The following is a 21,907-nucleotide window of genomic DNA, read 5'->3' on the forward strand; positions in this document are numbered from 1 at the left end:
CTGATGGAGGTCTTAAAGAAGCAGAGATGCTAAGCACAGATACGATGGATGAAAAGAAACTAAGCTAACAACCAGTATACAACTCTGTATTTTGATGGATCCAAAAAAATTGTCTAGCAGAGACTGTTGGGAGAAACAGGTTATGTTGTAACTCCAGGAAATGAATGGGAGATAAATTAAGATGACTGATGGTATTAATGATTACTAATTATTGAGATTTGGGGATCCCTGGGTGGCTCAGTGGTTTGGTGCCTGCCTTCGGCCCAGGGCGTGATTCTGAAGTCCCAGGATCGAGTCCCATGTCAGGCTTCCTGCATGGATCCTGCTTCTCCCTCTGCCTGTGTCTCTGCTTCTCTCTCTTTCTCTGTGTCTCTCATGAATAAATAAATAAAATCTTAAAAAAATACTGAGATTTATTACATATAAAAATTGTCTAAGGACAATAACTATATGCTGTTGGGATGCTCTACTTAATGTACCTTTTACAAATGAGAAAAACAAGCCCCAGGAATACTGAGCAACTTGCTAAAGATTTTACTGCTTAAGAGCATCAAAGCTAAGGGATGAAAACTTAGTTCACATAGACAGTAGAAGAAGCTGTCAGGAAATGTTTCTTAACAATGGAATGAGAATAATAAATATATGGGAATCATTGGTTTCAAAATGTGCTTTGTGTTTTGGGTGGCAGAGATTTAAGCATGTATGTAAACCAGAAGAATTCCAGAAGACTCCAAAGAGAAGACTGAGGAACACCATCAAAGAACTGGGAGAAAATACAACTATGGTTGAAGGAACAAAATTGTATTGTTTGCTATTTTCTGAGTGGTAGAAATTATATGAAAGAAGAGAACTTAATCAAAAATACATAAGTACAAAGAATAGAAATTTAATGAGAGTATTTAACAAATTCTAAATAAATAATAAATACATGTATGTGTGTATGCATGCATGTGGTATGTAAACTTTTTAGGAAACCATACACATAAAGGAATTGTAATTTATTGTATGTCCAACACAAAAGCAACCTTGTCTCCTACTCTTGCCACTTTTAGCTTCTTTGAGAAAATACTCCCTTAAAATACAAATCAGTACAGCCAGCCACTGTGGAAAATAGTATGGAGGTTCCTCAAAATGTTAAAAATATAGCTACCCTATGATATAGTAATCACACAGGTGAGCATTAACCCCCAAATACAAAACAGTAATTCAAAGGGATATATGAATACCTTTGTTTAAAACAGCATTATTTACAGTAGCCAATTTGTGGAAGCAGCCCAAGTGTCCATTGGTAGATGAATAGATGAAGAAGCCTTCACAAAGAATGAAATCGGGCAGCCTGGGTGGCTCAGCGGTTTAGTGCCGCCTTCAGCTCAGGTCGTGATCCCGGAGACCCGGGGTTGAGTCCCGTGTGGGGCTCCCTTCGTGGGGCCTGCTTCTTCCTCTGCCTGTGTCTCTGCCTTGCTCGCTGGCTTGCTCGCTGGCGCTTTCTCTGTGTCTCGTGAATAAATAAAATCCTAAAAAAGAATGAAATCTTGACATTCACAGCAATGCAATGGAACTAGATAGTATAATATTAAGTGAAATAAGAGACAAATACCATTTGATTTCACTTAAATGTGGAATTTAAGAAACAAAACAAACAAGCAAAGGGAAAGAGAAACAAACTCAGCTACAGATTAAAAACTGATGGCTACCAGAGGGGAAAGGAGTAGAGTGGTGGGCGAAATAGGTGATGACGCTTAAGGAGTGTACTTGTCATGATGACCACCAGGTGATCTCTGGAAGTATTGAATTACTAATTTGTACACCTGAAACTAGTATAACACTATACTATTATATTCCAGTATATAACTATACTGGAATTAAAGAAAAAAAAAAATACCCCCTTAGCCTAAAGCAAGCCTTGCTTATTTGAGATGAAATTATTAGTTTTCCTTTAGAAGTATAAGAACTTACAAAAGGGTTCTTGTTATTAAAAACAAATTTGCTACTTAATTTTACACCTCTGGAATTGTACCTGTCCTACCTATCAAAGACAGAAAAAAAAAATTGCTGCAGTTCACATTTGTGAACAAGTTTTGCAAAAACAAATAGGGACAACTGTGTCAGCAGGTTAATGCAGACTGTGTGGAGAATACAATTTCTAGGAATCAGTATTCTATACAAATTTCTATATGCAGTCCAATACAGTGATTCAAATGTGGCTACTCCAAATTAAACTGTTGCAATATAAAGTGTACACCAGATATCAAATACTTAGTTTAAGAAAAGTAAAATATCACACAAATATTTGTATATTTATTACATATGAAAATAAAATTCTGGATACATTGGTTTAAATAAAATGTTATTAAACTTAATTATGCCTTTTTTTCTTTTTTATGGCTCCTGTTGGACATTTCTACTTTAGAATCCAATAAAAATGGAATAAATTGAAAAAATATACTATCCGACAACATTTTGTAGTCCATATTTACATATATGGGACTAAATACACTTTTTTTGTTTTACATTTGTGACTATCACAACAAATAAATTAGTCGTGTGTGTGTGTGTGAATTGCTAATAGTCTCCATTGGCTGATTGACTTATTTGGAACACATTGATTAAGTAGTGCTGGGTGTTGCTAGTGGCTGAGTCAGATTCACAGCAGCTACATCAAAGGCAATCCGTTTATTTAAAATAAATCACTTCACGGGCACCTGGGTGGCTCGGTTGGTTAAGCGTTTAACTCTTGATTTCAGCTCAGGTCTTGATTTCATGATTGTGGGATGGAGCCCTGCCTTGAGCTGCCATTCAGCAAGGGGTCTGCTTGGGATTCTCTCTCCCTCTGCCCCACCCCAGCTTTCTCTCTCAAATCTTTAAACAAAATTCTCCCTCTCCCTCTGCCCCTCCTCCCTATCCCTCTCTCTGTCTCTAAGTAATAATAGTAATAATAATAATAGCAATAATAATAATAGTAATAATAGTAATAATAATAATATAATAATAATAAATCACCTCACTGGTTCAGATAGTCAGTCTATATGCCTATGTTCTTTTATAGTTCTTCACAGCCAGGCTGCCCTATTTGAACTCTTCTGCCAGTATGTTCTTGTGACTTTTCTTCTGCCTCCTCTCCTTAGGAGCACTTGACTTTGTCAGTATAACATTAAGCTGCTTGAGTATTATTTGCCCATTCTTCCTGTGCATACACCCATGACCCTGTTGGCAATTAAAGTTTTATTTTTTTTTTGCATTGGAATTAAATAGGCTTTTATTTAGTAGCATACTTAGTTAAGCATGAATTTTAGAAATCATGAGCACTACACGTTTTAGCTTTTAGGCTAAAGAGAATGAAATATTCACAAATATTCAACTACTATGGCAACATTTCTACCTCTCAGTTAGAAGAACCCTGATTTAGGACATTTTGTGCATTACCATGTGCAGGGGGCCTCCTGAGCAAGAACTTTCAGTCTTGCTAGCTGAATTCACATAGGCTATTACTATTAGTATAGTTCAACAAACATCCAGTGTGCCTCTACTACATACCTGGGCTACATTCTAGGGATTCAAAGATAAATACCACAAGATGTAGCATGCTGAAAGCCAGCCAGCATATGCATCTGTAGAAATATACTGGAAAAGTCTCTCTATATATAGTCCTTTCTCAAGATTTCTCATAAGCCATTCTCATCTTCTGTCTCTCCTCCACTTTATTAGGTTGTGTATATTAAAATTTCCAGGGAGAGAGTCTATACTTAGTAGTTGTATTTTAAATAGCTATTTTGAAATACTGGATCACAAGTCCCTTATTAATATTTAGGAAACAGTCTATCCATGACACACTTGAAACGTAGCCATAAACAGATGACTCATGCATGAATGAGTGAAGTGAATAAATAAATGAATTGACAGACTCGTGAATCATCTTTAGGTAGATCAATTCCTGGACACATGGCTCCTCCTATCTATATTGGTTTCTCCTGGCTTCAGTGTCAGAGAATGGTGACTTATGGGCTTGTCCATATGGGAGTGGTTGATGGAGAACTCCATCATCTTGAAACCAATGAACCTCTTACACAGAGAATAACTTAGAAGATTTAGAAAAAAAAAATCTTTGGCTCTTTTTCCCTAGCCTCATTGTGTTATTCAGTCAAAGGACAATATAAAATACGAACTATCCTAAAACACAAAACTGTGTGGTGCCTATGAATAGCCCCACTGGGAAACACACTGTATTGGCATCTTTTGAACAACAAAAATGCAAGGTTGAAAAGGTAGCTGTTACTTCCAGCTTGGTGTTAATAACAACAAAGTCCTTGTTATTAAGCCCCTGCACTTTGTGTCTGGTCACTCAACTCTCAGCATAATTATTCAGATTGCCTGGTGCTGATAGAATAAAGGCAACACTTCCTGCTTAAGTCGAAGGTCCTTCTCAATCTGGTCCTCATCTGCCATTTCATCTTCCCTCCTTAACCTCTAACAGGAACCATTACTCCCCACATGGCTGAGGTACCAGGGTTGGTCAACTCTGCTGATAACATTAACTGTACATAAAGGTTTGAAGTTTTAGATTCCTTTATACACAGCATGTTGGGAAAGAATAGCCTAAAACAGAAAAATGTATAGATCATTTAAAAAGTTTTTTTGTAATGGAAAAGAACACAGATTTTGTCAGAGAGCATAGTCACAAGGTGTTAGTCTAGAAGTAATGGAATACTAGAAAAATAAGACTTTTTATATTAAAAAGTTGAGAAGTGACTAATGATATAAATATCTCTCTTTATTCACATTAGTAAATCATGAGTGCAGGCTCTCATAGTCTTTCTAGTATTGAACAAATCTTTAATCCAAATGTCTCAAAATGAAATTTATATAAAATTAGCACTTTTGATAACACATTTTATTTCAAATATATCAAAAATAGTTTCATAGTTTTCACAAACTATGTGGTATCTAAAAAGAAGGCAGCACATTCACACTTAAAAATTCATGTAAAAAACACAATACATACAAGAAGACTATTATTTTCATTAAAAACGTACCTTACAATTTTTGGGAAGTGTTTATAATGTCTCTGGCCTAAGACCTGACAAAAACAGTTTAACAGGAGAAAAGCATACAAACTTATTTAACATGGGTTTTACATAACATAGGGGACTTTATATGAAAATAAAGACCTAAAGAAACAAACCTGTGCATTTTTATGCAGGGTTTGTTAAAGAGTGCACAGTTGTGGAAGATTATGAGGTAATTGTGGTAGACTGGAGAAAATAGCAGTGCCTGTTGCCTTTCGGCCTCCTGATGTCTTTGGAGATAAGAAAGGCAGCGTATATCGAGGACACCTTTCCCATGAGGATTTTGTGGCCTGTTTTAGGGAAGAAAAGCAAGGAGTCAGAGGAGGTCAGATTGGTATTTGAGCTTCTGCCATTTTCTGAAACTCTTTGGCTTAAAATACTCAATATCCTACAGTGCTATATTTTTGGAAGTGTGCCTGAATCCCATCAAGTTTTTTTTTTTCCTTCTTTCTTTTCTTTAAGGGTTTATTTAGAAAGAGACAGAGAGAGTACAGACTGGGGAGGGGCAAAAGAAGAGGAGAGAGACTCTCAGGCAGACTCCCTACTGAGCCTGGAGCCCAACGAGGGCCTTACTCTCAGGGCCCTGAAATCATAACCAAAGAGATACCCAGGTGCCCCCCATCATGTTTTTTGTTTCTGAAGTTATATTTAAATTAAGTCATGTATAAATATTAATGTGATATAAAAATGTAGATTTCATGTAGAATAAAAATATTGTTCCGATTTTCTAACTTCTTATAAACCTATTTGACCTAAGACTTAGAATGGGTAATTTTCCTAGCAAAGAAATGCTTGCCTTTTTATTTGCTTTCTTTAATGAAAGCAGAATGAAACCAATGTAAAAGCATTTCAGTTGAAGCCTGTTAGTGCCTACGTTTACCCTTATAGATGAAAGTGTCGTTGCAAAGTAAGGATATACATAAAAGAATAGGAAACATACAGATTAGTGGGAAATCTTTAAATTCACAATGATCATGTGCCAATCTGCCCATATTAGAGATACACAATTATCTTTAGGGATAGGGATGTTTAAGACAAAAAGGCAATGAGGCAAATTTTCAAGTGGTAAATCATACTGACAGTCATCCTTAAAAAGGATGACGGAGACAATTCCCAATTAAGAAAGGACCATAAAAAGCATCGAAGTCTTAAGGCTAGTGATAATCTGCAAACACCAGTGAATCTTAAAACCATACATTAGCTATAGAACACACATCTCCTTTTCGACTACCTTCTTTATCTGCAAAGGAAATGAGGCATTTCATACTATTGCTTCTCTTTGTCTTCTGATGAATTAATAGCAATATTTACTTGCAAGTAACTTCTGTGACTTCTAGGTGATTATAAAGTCACAAGTAGTCTTATCAGAAAATTTTAAAAGTATGTATACTTTGAAACCATTCCACTTCCACATGTGGACCCATATAAAAACACAGTGGGCTTCTTAGGGCTGACTCATACTCCATTTCACAAAAAGGATGAGAGAAAAGTTTAAATCTTTTAGCATTGAAGTGTGAATACAGTTAATATGAGCCACATATTATATATGTTTGGCATATAATTTTGAACTCATAGTTTCTACCTCAATAAAATCATTTTAAAATCTTGAATGTCGGGCAGCCCCGGTGGCTCAGCGGTTTAGCGCTGCCTTGCAGCCCAGGGCGTGATCCTGGAGATCCTGGATCGAGTCCCACGTCAGGCTCCCTGCATGGACCCTGCTTCTCCCTCTGCCTGTGTCTCTGGCTCTATGAATAAATTAAAAAAATTTAAAAAAATAAAATAAAATCTTGAATGTCTTAAAATCCAATCAAGCTTTTCATTGTTGTTTTATTCTCATTTGCTCATTAATGGTTTTATTGGTTTTTATAAATTAACATACATAAAGTGATAAAGGAAGTTGTATGGATATTACTATTAAATATTTTGGGAAATAAACATTTTTCTCCACCCTTCAAAGGTTTTTTTGGGCAGGGGCACCTGGGGCGGGGTCTCCGTGGTTGAGCATCTGCCTTTGGCTCAAGTCGTAATCCTGGGGTTCTGGGATCGAGTCCCACATGCAGCTCCCTGCAGGGAGCCTGCTTCTCCCTCTATGTCTCTGCATCTCTCTCTGTGTCTCTCATGAATACATAAAAATAAAATCTTTTAAAAAAAGGTTTTTTGGGGCAAGTCTAAGAATTAAGCCAACATGAGACAGATTAAATAGGAGAAAATCAAATGTCATTTTGTACATCCAGGAACCCAACATAGAAGAAAGGTTCAAAGACAGAAAGGTAAAATAAGGTATACATCCCACCTTGAGTTAAGAAGTAGGATAGGGCCCCCAGGCTTCAAAGGGGAGGAAGGCAAGGCAATTCACAGAGCAATAAGAAGAATAAATGTTTGGTAATTAGATGTGTGCCTTACCACACAGATGGGTCACTTAGATAAAAATTATTTCTTGTAATAATTCTTATTCTGGGAACACCTCCAACTCTTCTAGGTAGTTAAGGGAGGGGGCAATGTTTCCCTTGAGCCCGCAGGTCCCCATTATCTCCAACTAAAGTAGTCAAAATGCAAAAGAGCATAAGGGCCATTTTGGGAGACTTGTTTTGAATCTTTACATACAAATATTCACACATATAATATGCACAAACCCTTTTTTGCTAATATTTATTTTAATGACCATTTTTGCTGGTACTAAGTTCCTGTGGTATTAGTGAGGGTATTAGTGACTAAAGGCACAAAATAAGATTTTCTCCATTGAATTCATGTGAAAATGTATTCTTTCTAGCTACAACTGTTTTTAAAAAACCTATCTTCAACAGATAAAATAACTACCAAATATAAATGAGATATTTGTTAGTTTTGCATCAAAGAAATTCCCCAGTGACCGAGGCAACGTAACACACTGTGGCAGCCAAGAACATGTGCCTCACAAATCAGACTATGGGAGCCTAGTTGGCTGATGGCCTTATTAGCTCTTACACTCCGAAATACATCATTGCAGTGAAGCTGATGCTTCACTCCCCACTGGCTACTCCCATCCAAGCAGTGAGAGCAGCAGGAATACTGAGGCAGGTCTATTCCTTCCAGGCATGGGGTTCTGCTGACTGTGATTGTGACTCAGGGATTTCCCATCCGACAGCCACTTTTTCATCCCACTGCAGTTTAAGATCTTCCATCCAATTCACTTCTTTCACTTTCTTCTTCACAGAGATCAGACCCATATTGTACTTGGCCAACTCCCTTAACCTTCCTACCTCATTTCCATCTTCTGTCCTAGGCATTTTCCCAATAAATCATGTGCATATATATCTTAGCCTTTGCTTCACCAAAGACCCCAGATAACACCCAAATATTTTGATATCTTTGGAATTTCACAAGAGGAAAACTACTTCAAAGTCTTCCTATAGATTTTAAATTTTATACTTTTAAAGTATTCTTTTAGTCTCTGAAATGCTCATAGCATACTACTCAGATTAGTATCTGATTGGCATCGTCATGGTGACCAGATGCCAATGCAGCTCTAGACAGCCCCGTGTTTTTATTTTCCTAGTCTTTAACGAGTTATTGTTCTCCTAAAATAAATATTGGCAGTTCTGCCAATTGAAAGATGTGCAGGGGAAGCAGGCAATCGATGTGGAATAAACAAAAGCTGAAATCTTTACAAGACTGAGAACAGGAAGATTGGCTTAAGTGTCATCTTTTGTCATTGAATATAGGAATATGTAAGAAACATAAAGAGGAATGTAGGGGAGTGCTACATACATGAAGAAAGAGTGGCAATGGAAGGAGATATTTTAGAGTGCTCAGAAGTGGAAAGTTAAAATGCTTGGAATTCAAGGAAAACTTAATAAGATCACATTTGGAGAACCATATTAAAACTTCAATTGGTACTTCTTTTAAATGAGGATATATTACATGATCTCTAATTCCTTGATATAAGGTCTAACCAAAACATTCTGTGACTCCATTAATTTATCAAGTATTTACACAATGTCTGCTGTAAATCTACTTTATGATAGCACTGAACTACAGCTATCTTATAAGCAAGAAAGACAAGTAACCAATATAATGTGAAAATGTGTGAAAAGGTATGCTTAGCATGTGATGAAATATTGGATAGGGCATTTGATTCATTCATGTGAAAAGAATCAGGAAAGATATTCCAGATGAAAAAAAAAAAAAAGAGTGGGTAGAGCTTAGATGAGTTCAATTCCTAAATGCGCTGGAATGGGGGAATATGCATCTAGACAACAGCTTGTTTATAGATACAAGAGCATCAGGTGACACAATCTATATAGAGACATTAGAGGATAGATGCCTTGAGCAAAGCCGATGAGGGAGGGAAGAGGACAGGCCAGTTCTCAAAACATCTAGGAAACAATGGGTTTCAACCTATAAGCTATGGAGGGCTTAGAAGAGTATTTTTGAAATTTTATAGTTTAAAATTTTCATTCCCATACAGTTAACAAACAGTGCTATATTAGTTTCAGGTGTACAATATAGTGATTCAACACTTCCATATAACACTGGGTGCTCGTTATAAGTACACTCTTTAAAGCCATCACCTATTTCACTCATTTCCCACCTACTTCTCCTCTGGTAACTAACCATCAATTTATTCTTTGTATTTAAGAGTCTGTTTCTTGGTTTGTCTCTCTCCCTTTCCCCCGCCCCTGTGCTTGTTTGTTTTGTTTCTTACATTCCACATATAAGTGAAACCATAAAATATTTGTCTTTCTCTAGCTGACATATTTTGCCTAGCATTATACTCTCTAGTTCTCTCCCTGCCATTGCATATGGCAAGATTACATTCTTTCTTATGGCTGAATAATAAATTCCACCTTGTGTGTATATTCCACCTCTTTATCTAATCATCTATTGATGGACATTTGGGCTGTTTCCATAATTTGGCTGTTGGAAATAATGCTTCAATAAACATAGGGGTGCATGTATCCTTTTGAATTAGTGTTTTTGTAGTCTTTCGATAAAGACACAGTAGTGTGATTACTAGATCACAGGGTAGTTCTATTTTTAACTTTTTGACGAAACTCCATACTGTTTTCCACAGTAGGTACCCCAGTTTGCCTTGCCACCCATAGTGCACAAGTGTTTCTATTTCTCTACATCTTTGCCAACACTTGTTTCTTGTGTTTTTGATTTTTGCCATTCTGATTTGTGAATGATCTGGTAGTCTTGATATGCATTTCCCTAATGATGAGTGATGTTAAGCATTTTTTCATGTGTCTGTTGGCCATCTAGATGTCTTCTTTGGAGAAATGTCCATTCATGTCTTCTGCTCATTTTTGAATTGGCTTATTTCTTTTCTGGGTAAGTTGTATAAGTTCTGGGTAAGTTGTATAAGTTCTTTAGATATTTTGGATACTAGCCCTTTATCAGATATGTCATTTGCAAATATCTTCTCCCATTCTGTAGGTTATCTTTCAGTTTTGTTGATTATTTCATTTGCTGTGCCAAAGCATTTTGTTTTGATATTCCCAACAGTTTATTTTTGCTTTTATTTCTCTTGCCTCAGGAAACATATCTAGAAAGATTTTGCAACATCCTAAGTCAGAGAAATTAAATTGCTGCCCTTAAATCTCTTCTAGGATTTTTGTGGTTTCAGGCCTAACATTTAGGTCTTTAATCCATTTTGAGTTTATTTTTGTGTATGGTGTTAGAAAGTGGTTTCATTCTTGCATGTTGATGTCCAGTTTTTACAACACCATTTATTGAAGAGAGTTTATTTTTCCCATTGAATATTCTTTCCTCCTTTGTCAAAGATTAATTGGCCATCTAATCATGGGTTTGTTCCCTGGGTTTCTACCCTGTTCTATAGATCTATGTGTCTATTTTTATATCAGGACCATACTTTTTTGATTACTACAGTTGTAGTATAACTTGAAACCTGGAATTATAATACCTCTAGCTTTTTCTTTTTCAAGATTGTTTTGGATGTTCTGGACTCTTGTGGTTCTATAAAAACATTAGTATTATTTATTCTAGTTCTGTGAAAAATGCTGTTTTTATTTTGACAGGGATTGCATTAAATCTGTAGTTTGCTTTGGGTAATACGGATATTTTAACAATTTTAGTTCTTCCAATCCATGAACATGAAATTTCTGTTTTTCTGTGTCATCTTCAATTTCTTTCATCAGTGCTTTATAGTTTTCAAAGTACAGGTCTTTCACCTCCTGAAACATTACTGAATTCATTTATCTGTTCTAGGAGTTTCTTGGTGAAGTCCTTAGGGTTTTCTATATACACTATCATGTAATTTGTAAATAGTAAAAGTTTACTTCTTTCTTACTGATTTGGATGTCTTTTATTCTTTGTTCTTACCTGATTGCTGTGGCTAGGACTTCCAGAACTATGTTGAATAAAAGTGGTCAGAGTGGACATCCTTGTCTTGTTCCTGATCTTATGGGGAAATTTTTCACTTTTCACCATTGAGTGGGTAGTAGTGGGTTTTTCATATGTGGCTTTTATTATTGTTGATGTATGTTCCCTCTAAAAGTACTTTGTTGAGGGTTTTACTTTGTTCATGAATGGATGTCACACTTTGTCAAATGTTTTTTCTGCATCTGTTAAAATGATCCTATGGTTCTTATTCTATCACTTATTGATGCATCACACTGACCTGCAAATATTGAACCACCCTTGCAACTCATGAACAAATCCCACTTAATCACGGTGAATGATATTTAAATGTATTGTTAGGTACTGTTAACCAGTATTTTGTTCATCACGGATATTGGCCCATAGTTCTCTTTTTGTGTGGTGTTTTTAACTGGTTTTGATATTAGGGTAAAGCTGACCTTTTAGACTTGATTTGGAAGTTTTCCTTCCTTTTCTATTTTTTGGAATACTATGAGAAGAACAGCTATTAAGTCTTTAAATGCTTGGTAGAATTCATCCAGGAAACTATCTGGACCTGAAATTTTGTTTATCCAGAGTTTTGCCGATAGCTGATTGAATTTCATCACTAGGAATTTGTTTATTCAAATTTTATATTTCTTTCTGATTCAATGTTTGGAGTTTATATGTTTCTAAAGATTAATCTATTTCTTTAGGTTGTCCAATTTGTTGGCATATATTTTTTCATGATACTCTCTCACTATCCTTTGTATTTCTTTGGTGTTGCTTGTTTTTTTTCTTCTTTGGTTTCTGATTTTGTTTACTTAAGTCTTTTTTCTTTCTTTCTTTTCTTTCTTTCTTTCTTTCTTTCTTTCTTTCTTTTCTTTCTTTCTTTCTTTTTCTTTCTTTCTTCTTTCTCCTTTCTTCTTTCTTTCTTTCTTTCTTTTTTTCTTTCTTTTTCTTTATCTGACTAATTTAATCTGTTTTGTCGAACTTGTCAAAGAACCAACTCTTGAACCAAACCAAACCAAACCAAACCAAACCAAACAAAACAAAAAAAAAACAAACAAGCAAACAAACAGAAAAACCAACCAGCTCTTGGTTTCATTGAATTGTTCTGTTGTTGTTGTTGTTGTTTTAGTGTCTATTAATTTTCTTTAATTTCTAATCTTTATTATTTCCTACTTTCTACTGGTTTTGGGTTTTGTTGTAAGGTCCTCCAGGTGCAAGATCAGGGTGTTTATTTGAGGTTTTTTTGCTTCTTGAGGTAGGCCTGTATTGCTATAAACTTCCATCTTAGAATAGCTTTTGCTGTATCCCAAAGATTCTGGACCATTTTGTTTTCATTTTCATTTATCTCCATGAATTTTTTGATTTCCACTTTGATTTCTTGGTTGATCCATTCATTGTTAATAGCATATTATTTAATCTCCATGTATTTATTCCTTTTCTAGATTTTTATTGTGGTTCATTTCTAGTTTTGTCGCATTATGATCACAAAAGATGTGTGGTATGACTGATATTTTGGAATTTGTTGAGATTTTTTTTTATGGCCTAATATGTGATCTATTCTGGAGAGTGTTCCATGTGCATTTGAAAAGGAAGTTTCTGCTGTTTTAGGATAGATGTTCTATAAGTATTGCTATTCCAACTTTCTTTTGACATCCACTTGAATGATAAATGCTTCTCCATCCTTTTTCTTTAAATCTATAGGTGACTTTACATTTGAAACTAGTGTTTTGTAGGAGGCGTATGATAGGTCTTGTTTGTTTATCCATTCTGTCACCTTGTATCTTTTGATTAGAGTGTTTAATCCTTTTACACTTAAAGTAATTATTGATATATACATATTTGTTGCCATTTTGTTACTGGTTTTATGCTTGTTTTGCCCCTTTCTTTCCTTGCTCTCTTCTCTCATGATTAGTTGGCTTTCTTTAATGACATACTTGGATTCCTTCCTCTTTAGCCTTTGCACACCTATCACTGGTTTTTGATTTGTGGTCACTTTGATTTATATATAACATCTGTATATAGCAGTGTGTATTAAGTTGATGGCCACATAAGTTTGAATACAGGCTTTATTCCTCTGCTCCCCATGTTTTAGGTATATGGTGTTGTACTTTATACATTTTTATTTTTTGAATCCCTTGACTGATTTTTACAGGTATATTTATTTTCACTGTTTTTGTGATTTCTACTTTTCTTACTCTTATACATGGTCTTTCTAAAAAATTTTCCTTTAACATTTCCTGTAAAGCTTGTTTAATAGTTATGAATTCCTTTAACTATTGTTTTTCTGGGAAACACTTTATCTATCCTATTTTGAAAGACAGCCTTTCTGAATAGAGTATTCTTGGCTACATTTTTTTTTTTCCCTCTCAGCACTTTGAATATATCGTACCAGTGTCTTCTGTCCTGCAAAGTTTCTTGGAAAAATCCACTGATAGCCTTATGCGGTTTCCCTCGTATGTAACTATTTTCTTTTTCCCCACCATTTAGAAAATTCTCTCTTTATCACTATTTTTTTTCCCATCTTGATTATTATGTGTGGGTGTGGTCCTCTTTGGGTTGATTATATTGGAAGATCACTGTGCCTCCTGGATCTGGATTTCTGTTTCCTTCCCCAGATTCAGGAAGCTTTCAGCTATTATTTCTCCAAATAAATTTTCTGCCCCCTTTCCTTTCTCTTCTCCTTCTGGGATTCCAATAATATAAATGTTATTATACTTGATGGTGTCACTGAATTTCCTGTTTATTCTTGTTTAACATATTTTTTTCTCTCACTTGCTAAGCTTGATTACTTTCCATCACTCTGTCCCTCCAGTGTGTAGATTCATTCTTCTTCTTCTAGCCTGCTATATTCCATCTAGTGTATTTTTTATTTCAATTATTGTGTCTTTCATCTTGATTGATTGTTCTTTTTAATTTTTTAAGGGTCTCACTGATGTCCTTCACTCTTTTCTCATTTCCAGTGAGTATCTTTATCATCATTACTTTAAATTTCCTATCAGGCATATTACTTACCTCAATTTCACTTAGGTCTCTTGCTATGATTTTATTCTATTCTTTCATTTGGGACACACTGCTTTGCCTCCTCATTTTGTCTTGCTCTCTGTGCCTGTTTATGTGTTAGAAAAGACAGCTACATCTGTTGTACTTGGAAGTAATAGCCTAGTGATGAGGAGGTTCTGTTATGCCCTGCCATGCAGTGTCCCCTGTTCACCAGAACCTGGCACTTCCTATATGTAATGTGTGCACCATGCTCTTGTAGCTGAGCTGCTTGACCCTTCCATCCAGACTTATACAATGGCTCACTTTGCTTGTTGTGGGTGGTATTCTTGTCCCTGTGGTATTAGTGGGGATACCATTTGCTTGAGTAGAATCAGACAAGGCATTTGCCAGAGATGTAGTAGCACCAAACTGAAGGGCACTTTCCCTGCATTGTTCCTGAGAAGCTTTTTAGTGGGTAGGCATGTCCTGCAGTCAGACCAGTTGTCTTCCTACAGCCCACTGCTGGGGACTCTATTTGACTAGTGTTTGTGATTAAGGTTCCCTCTATCCAGAGTAGGTCTCACTTTGGTGTGATGCTGGCCACTGTTGGAGCTGCTTGCATACTGCCATGCCTGTGGCATCACCTTGGAGAGGCTCTGGTCAGAGGCTATTGAAGAGAGTAGGCCTGCCCAAGTATAGCATGAGGGCAGGGTAGCAGGGCATTTGTACTAGCAAGCTTTTTGCACCCCCTCATCCTCTCTGAGAGGGGCCCTGAAGTGCTGGGTCTGAGGTAGGCTATCCAGAGGTATGCATTGGTGGATGCACAGCATCCTAGGTTGTGCTGTGTGGAGGGGAGAAATGGTAGTGCTAGTAAGTTAGGTAGCAAGTCCTGAAAGTGGCCATATGTTTATACTAGCAAGGGGAGGAAGGAAATTGTGATTACCAGCTTTTTTGTTCCTGGAGGAGTTCCCTAGCAAATTCTGTCCCTCTGGGACATGCTCTGAAATTAGAAAACAACTCTTCCTTATGCCTTTCAAATTGCTGCTTCTATGCTGTATCTCATGGGTTGTTTGCCATGCTGTCTCCTTAAGAGCAGGAACTTCATTTCTTCTCATCCTCTTGGCTCTCCTAGAGTGGAGCCAGTTGATTTTTTTTTTTACTTCCAGGTTTTAAGTCCTACTGGTTGTAAGAACCATGAAATTTGGCCCCTTGGGTTTTCAAAGCCAAATGTTATGGGATTCATCTTCCCCAGGTGGGCTCTCCAGGGTCCCTGTTTGTTTTTCTCCCCTCTCCTTGTCCACAGGGTTCCTTTCTCCCTCTGGCAGTCCCTTGAATCTGTTTAGTTCCTGACTGTGTCTCTGCCCTTCCTACAATATGGCCTTTTCTCTACATTTAGTTGTAGAGTTTATTACTATAGTCTTCAGGTCATTTTTTGTTATTTACATTGATGTGAGTGCTACCTAGTTTTATCAGTGGGACAAAGTGAGCCTAGGGTCTTCCTAACATAAGACATCTTCCCCAGGAATCTTCCAAGCCTTAGAAGAATTTTACTAAAGTAAGTTACACAGTCAATTTTCTCCTTTAGAAAAAATACGTTGAATGTAGTAAATCAGAAGTACATGAAAATAAGACAGGAAAATCTATTAGAAGTTTATGTAAAATAAATCAGCACACAATAGCATTTAGTATATTTTGGTTGGATAAGTAGAAAACTGATAGCAAAAAAGGCATAGGGCTTTAGAGTCCTAAAAGTTGAATACAATTAAAAAAAAATCAGATTTCTCTAAGAAAGAGCGACCTTTAGTAAATAAAAGAGGAAATCTCATGGATTTTTACCTTGTATTAGCCATAATTCCAGCAGACATTTCCCTTCCTTAGCTGGCATTATTCATGGTTGTTGGCAACAATGCATTCTGACCCTAACTGGAAAGCATGGGTGGGAAACTGACATGGATGAGGGCTCTACCAGGTGTAGTAGAAACTCATCAGCGCGGAATCACTTGGTAGAAAATCGAGCTTTTCAGAGTTGATCCTCTAGAAACTGAGGGCCTCTTTCCACTCCCACTCTAGATTGACTCTTGAATTATAAATATGCCCCTCCTTCTGGGTAATTCTCTAATGTAAAACTATCTGAAATTTCACTAGAATTTTTATCATTCTTAGGTGTAAACAAAGTTTAGTATATGGAGTAGATAAATCTCCGGTGACCCTTAAGCGGAGATCAGGAAAAAATAGTGGGCATTAGAAAATCTCCATAAATCAAGGGAAATATATTCTACTTAATTTTTTTCCTCAGAAGTGGCCAGCGAGTGGTTAAATTGATGGGTCCTTGATACTACAGTATGCTCAAATTCCTCCAATCTTATAAGTATTTACGTGATTGCATTGTGATTTTTAGTTTACAACTGTCACTCCTGCTGGACCATAAACAACTAGCGATCAGGTACTGTGTGTTTTTAAGTATTTAAACCCAGTGCCTCTCAGCAGTACCTGGCATATATCTGATACACTTAGTGAATATGTGCTTTAAGACTTCATAACTTGATTGGTTACTATTTAGAAAAGAATTTAGATACATTGAAAATTGCTTTTTTAAATGAATATCAGTTTCTTGTCCTTTGGCTTTACATGTCTTCCAGGATTACTCTGCTGAACATTTAAATTTCACCAGTGTCCCTTGCTTTCAGCACCATTTCAAGATCCCTGCTCACTACAGTGTTAACTGCTTGCAGCAGTGCAGTGAGGTTAAAGCCAAGCCCTCAGGCTTGCTTCCTAGCATCAGCAGGAGAAGATTTAATTAGCCACTTAACTTCCTCAGGTGTAGGGGACAAATCTCCCTCTTCAACTAATGAGGTCTGAGCTGCCAGCCAGAAGCACTGGCTTCTCTCTTTAGGCTAAATCTCTCCCACACCTCTGGTGTGCTGACTTCCTGATGACCATTTAGTCCCCACTTGCGTGAAAAGGGTCTGTCAAGAGCTGCCCTGGCTGTGCTTTGGGCAGTATCTTCCCCCTAATAACTTAAAACTGGTTGTAACTCCTAAATCTATCTTCTATCACTGACAATTCTGGTTTACTGAATGGTGCATCTTCTCATTGTCCTCCTCTTATTACCTAGGTCTTCCCCTTTCTTTTTCCAAGGAGATTTGCATGCAAAGGGAGTTTTAGATTAGATTTTAGTTGTCTTTTTTAAAACTTAAATTATAATTTTTTTTCCTGGCTTCTTTTATTAATAAAACACAAGCAATATGGAAAGGTAAAAACAAAAAGAGAGTGAAAAAAAACACCCTGAGCCTCAGCAGGAAAGGAAAACTTTTCTGTTCTTCCCTTCTAGGTTTTTTGGCTGGCCTGTATAATTAAATTGACATAAAACAGATTAACAGAAGAAAAACAAATTTAATTATGTACATACAGGTGCACCATGAAGAAAGGCTTCCTGGCAGGCAGGCAATTGAGGTTTATATGTCATTCTAAGCTAAAGAGAAGAGGGTAGGAGTCTAGGACTTCAAAGGGAAAGGAAATGAATGTGGATAAAGAAGATGCAAAGAAGATTTTTTTTTTTTAAGTTAAAAAAACTTATCTTTAGAAATAGCTGTTTTCCTGTTACAAGATATCTACATAAATTCTTTTAGGCAGTTCAAGTGGGGGTGGGGGGTGATGTTAAAATGCTCCTCTTAACTCTGTTGAGCCTAAATTGTCTCCAGCTGAAAATAATCCATATGCTAAAATGTCACATTTGGGACAGCCTGCCCTGAATTCTATCACCCCTCTGTCCAGATAGAACCATGTCCAACATTTGACAGAGGTACCTCCATATATTTCCATGTGTATGCAGATACCAAAAGATAACCTAAGGGATAAGCAAATACACTTTTATAACAAGTAAGATCTTTATATTCTAAGTAAGTAAAAATAAGTATATTCTCATATATAGGAGACACTGTAATAGGGTGACTATTATTTAAAAATTAAACATATTTTTGAATATAAAAATCAAATTATACCAATGGTTTTGTGATAATACGTTTTTTCTTTAAAACTTACCCTAGTGGACTTCACTCAAATATTATTGTGTTGTCAGATTTCAATATTAACATAAATAGCCTGGAGAATGTCAAAAAGGTATCTGCTCAAAAGGTCAGAGCAACATAAGTATAAACCAAGACTACTAATAATACTAACAGTACTAATAATACTTTAGAAACTGATCCCGAAAATAGAATGAGCATACAGGTCTTCTAAAAACTTGTTAAAATGCTGATGCTGACTCAATTAGGTTTGTAATGAGGGCTGACATTCTGCAGATTCAGAGGAGTTGGTGAAGTTGATGGCCTTGAACTACTCTGTAGGCAGCAAGCCTTAGAGAGTGCAATGTGTCAGGTACTGTGGTAGGCTAATTCCTCAGTGATATATTCATGATCTCATCGAGTCATCATGACAACCTGTAACTACTGCATTTTAATTGTAAAACTGAGGCTCAGAGAGCATAAAATATGCACCTTAATTCACTCCACTAGTTGGCTGCAGATAAATGTTTGATTCTAGGCCTGTTCCTCTAAACAGACACATTTTTGCCCTTATATAAAGTCTACTAATGTTTTATTCTGGAAAGCTGATTGCTGAGAATGATAAGGATAGAAATCTATTATATCATTAAATTATGCATAAACTTCAAATGCCACAAACAGTCCATAAGACTAGGGAGAAAGTTTACCTTAAAAGAAAAATATGCAATTAAATAGAAAGAGCAAATCAGTCGAATTTTGCACATATTTTATGGATTAAAGGATATTTTAAAGGAGATTTTTGTTTCATATTGTGTTTTTGCTTTGTTTTGCAGATTAATAAGTTGCTACAGCAAAAATTACAATTAGGAAAAGCTGGAAAATACCTAATCTTAAACTGATTATCAGAGAACTTTTATAGCCAATATATAAGCCACAAGTGTCAAGTATTTACCCTATGAATTATTATAATTTATATTGTTATTTTTACTTTATAAAGTCTAAAATAATTATTACTGACCTAAATAATTGCCTTTATGTATACACTCAGATTTCACTACAAACAACTTTTAACTTTACGAAAGAAGCCAGCTTCTTTCTCAAGCCAGCTTGAGATTAAATTTGTAGTAATTATCTGAAGCATAGATAAAATGGACAAATTCCTTGAAGAGCATGATTATCAAAATTGGTACAAGAAATAGGATATCTTGATACCCTGGGTGGCTCAGCGATTTAGTACCTGCCTTCAGCCCAGGGCCCGATCCTGGAGTCCTGGGATCCAGTCCCACATGGGGCTTCCTGCATGGAGCCTGCTTCTTCCTCTGTCTGTGTCTCTGCCTCTCTCTCTCTCTCTCTCTCTCTCTCTCTGTCTTTCATGAATAAATAAATAAATAAAATCTTTTTTTAAAAAAGGAATGCCCAATCTGAATAGTCTTATATCGATTAAAGAAATTCAATTTCTTTTGCATAAAGAAAAATTTAGGCTAAAATGGTATCCATGCTGAATTTTTTTTGAAAAATTTAAGGAAATTATGATATAATCACACAGACTCCGTCAGAACACATTAAACAAATGAGAAAAAGAAGTGACACACCAGAGTATGTATATGTAATTCTACTTATATGAAGTTGAAAGACTGGCTAAACTAAGAATGGTGATAGCCATCAGAGCAATAATTGTAAGGGTCTTAGAATGACTATGAAGGAGGTGTGAGGGAAGTTTCTTCAGTGAAGAAAATGATTGGGGTGCATTTTAAAAATGTATACACATTTCCAGAACTCAAAAATTTGTATATCTCCCATACATAATTTTTTAAGGTGAATAGGAAGAAAAATCCCCTATGTTCTGAAACCAAACCATATGCATAGTAAATCAATAAACTGGTATCAGATTTGGGAAAAAAAAATATCATTGAGTATATTCAATCAAATAATAGTAAAACAGGAACTAAAAATGTTTTGAATTATGAGAATGTGATTGGCATTAAGCACGTAGTTTTCTAGAATTATTACTTTGAAAGATAATGCATGTTTGGATATAAAAATCACATTACAGGGGCCTCTGGGTGGCTCAACGATTGAACATCTGCCTTTGGCTCAGGACGTGACCCTGGCGTCTTGGGATCAAGTCCCACATGGGCCTCCCCACAGGAGCCTGCTTCTCCCTCTGCCTGTGTCTCTGCCTCTCTGTGTCTCTCATGAATAAATGAATAAAACCTTTTTTAAAAAAAGTCACATTACATTGAGTTAATAGTTATGCAATTTTGTAATAGCAACTCTAACTGTATTTTTCATTGTTCTCTGGTTTTTCTGTTTAGATATTTGTCTTCTGAATCAACCAAGTGTTAATACTTGCAGAAAGGAAAGGAATATCTCATACTTCTGATAATCACATGCTTATTGAGTCTTTTAAAATTAAAACTAGATGTCATGGGAATTAAATTTCTACTTTCCATGATGTAATGTAATGCTTTATGAAAAGCCCAATCCAATTATCAGAGGCTAGGGTACTTTTTATAGCAAATTTTCAAATGTGTTTGCTACTGCAGTTCACTCCATCAAACATATCTTGGGTATCTACTGTCCCAGAAAAGGTTCAGTGGTTTCAAAGCTAAAAATGAAGCACATGCTTTAAGGCAGAATGCTCTTAAGTTAGAACATATACCAACCAATAGATGTGTGTTTCTGTGAACAAAAATAATTGTGATAATATAAAACATACGGGGCATTAAAAAACATAGCAAAAACAATGTAATCATTTTGGTGTACAACATGAAATATACATAAAAATGAAGAACCAGACACTCATGTAATAACTAGAACAAAGTTTAGAATTGGTTATAGGTTCTGTACTTTTATGAGTTATTCATTTTTTATAACATCTCTAATAACACATTAATAAACTGCAAAGACTTAATTTTCTCCAGTAACACTCTAAAAAGCATATTTTGCTTGTACAACCAAATAAATCATAAAATCATTTTAAATTAGCATATCAACTGTTTATATGTGAATATGGGTCTTTTTGTTAATATGGTTTGTATGTTTTTCTGACATGTAATCCTAAAGAAAGCACTATATTTAATATCAACAAACAGGAACTTTAAAAAAGTGTAGATGCAAATACAAGGAAGAGTGATTGGCTCTAATTACATATTTAATAATAATTAAAATACAAATAGTGCAAACATAATTCATTTTATTTTAGATTGGTTTTAAGTAAAAGTAGATTTATGTTCAATTGATCATCATCTAAACTTTGAAATAAATGTTGATAAAACAAATCAAAACAAAAGTAAGATTAGAAGCAACATTTTATCCTCAGGCTAGCTCAAAGCTATGAAAATATAAAAGAAAAATTGCAGCAATATTCCTCTTCCATTACCAAAGGAACTTTTCTTGTTTTATCTCTCCTATAAATAGTATGCATTTAATAGAATTATTACATTCTTTTTATTTAATGCATACTGACAGCAGTTAAGGGAATTGTAATAAAATACTATATAATCGAAA

This window comes from Vulpes lagopus, chromosome 15 (genome assembly GCF_018345385.1).
Source record: "Vulpes lagopus strain Blue_001 chromosome 15, ASM1834538v1, whole genome shotgun sequence".
Classification (NCBI taxonomy): domain Eukaryota; kingdom Metazoa; phylum Chordata; class Mammalia; order Carnivora; family Canidae; genus Vulpes; species Vulpes lagopus.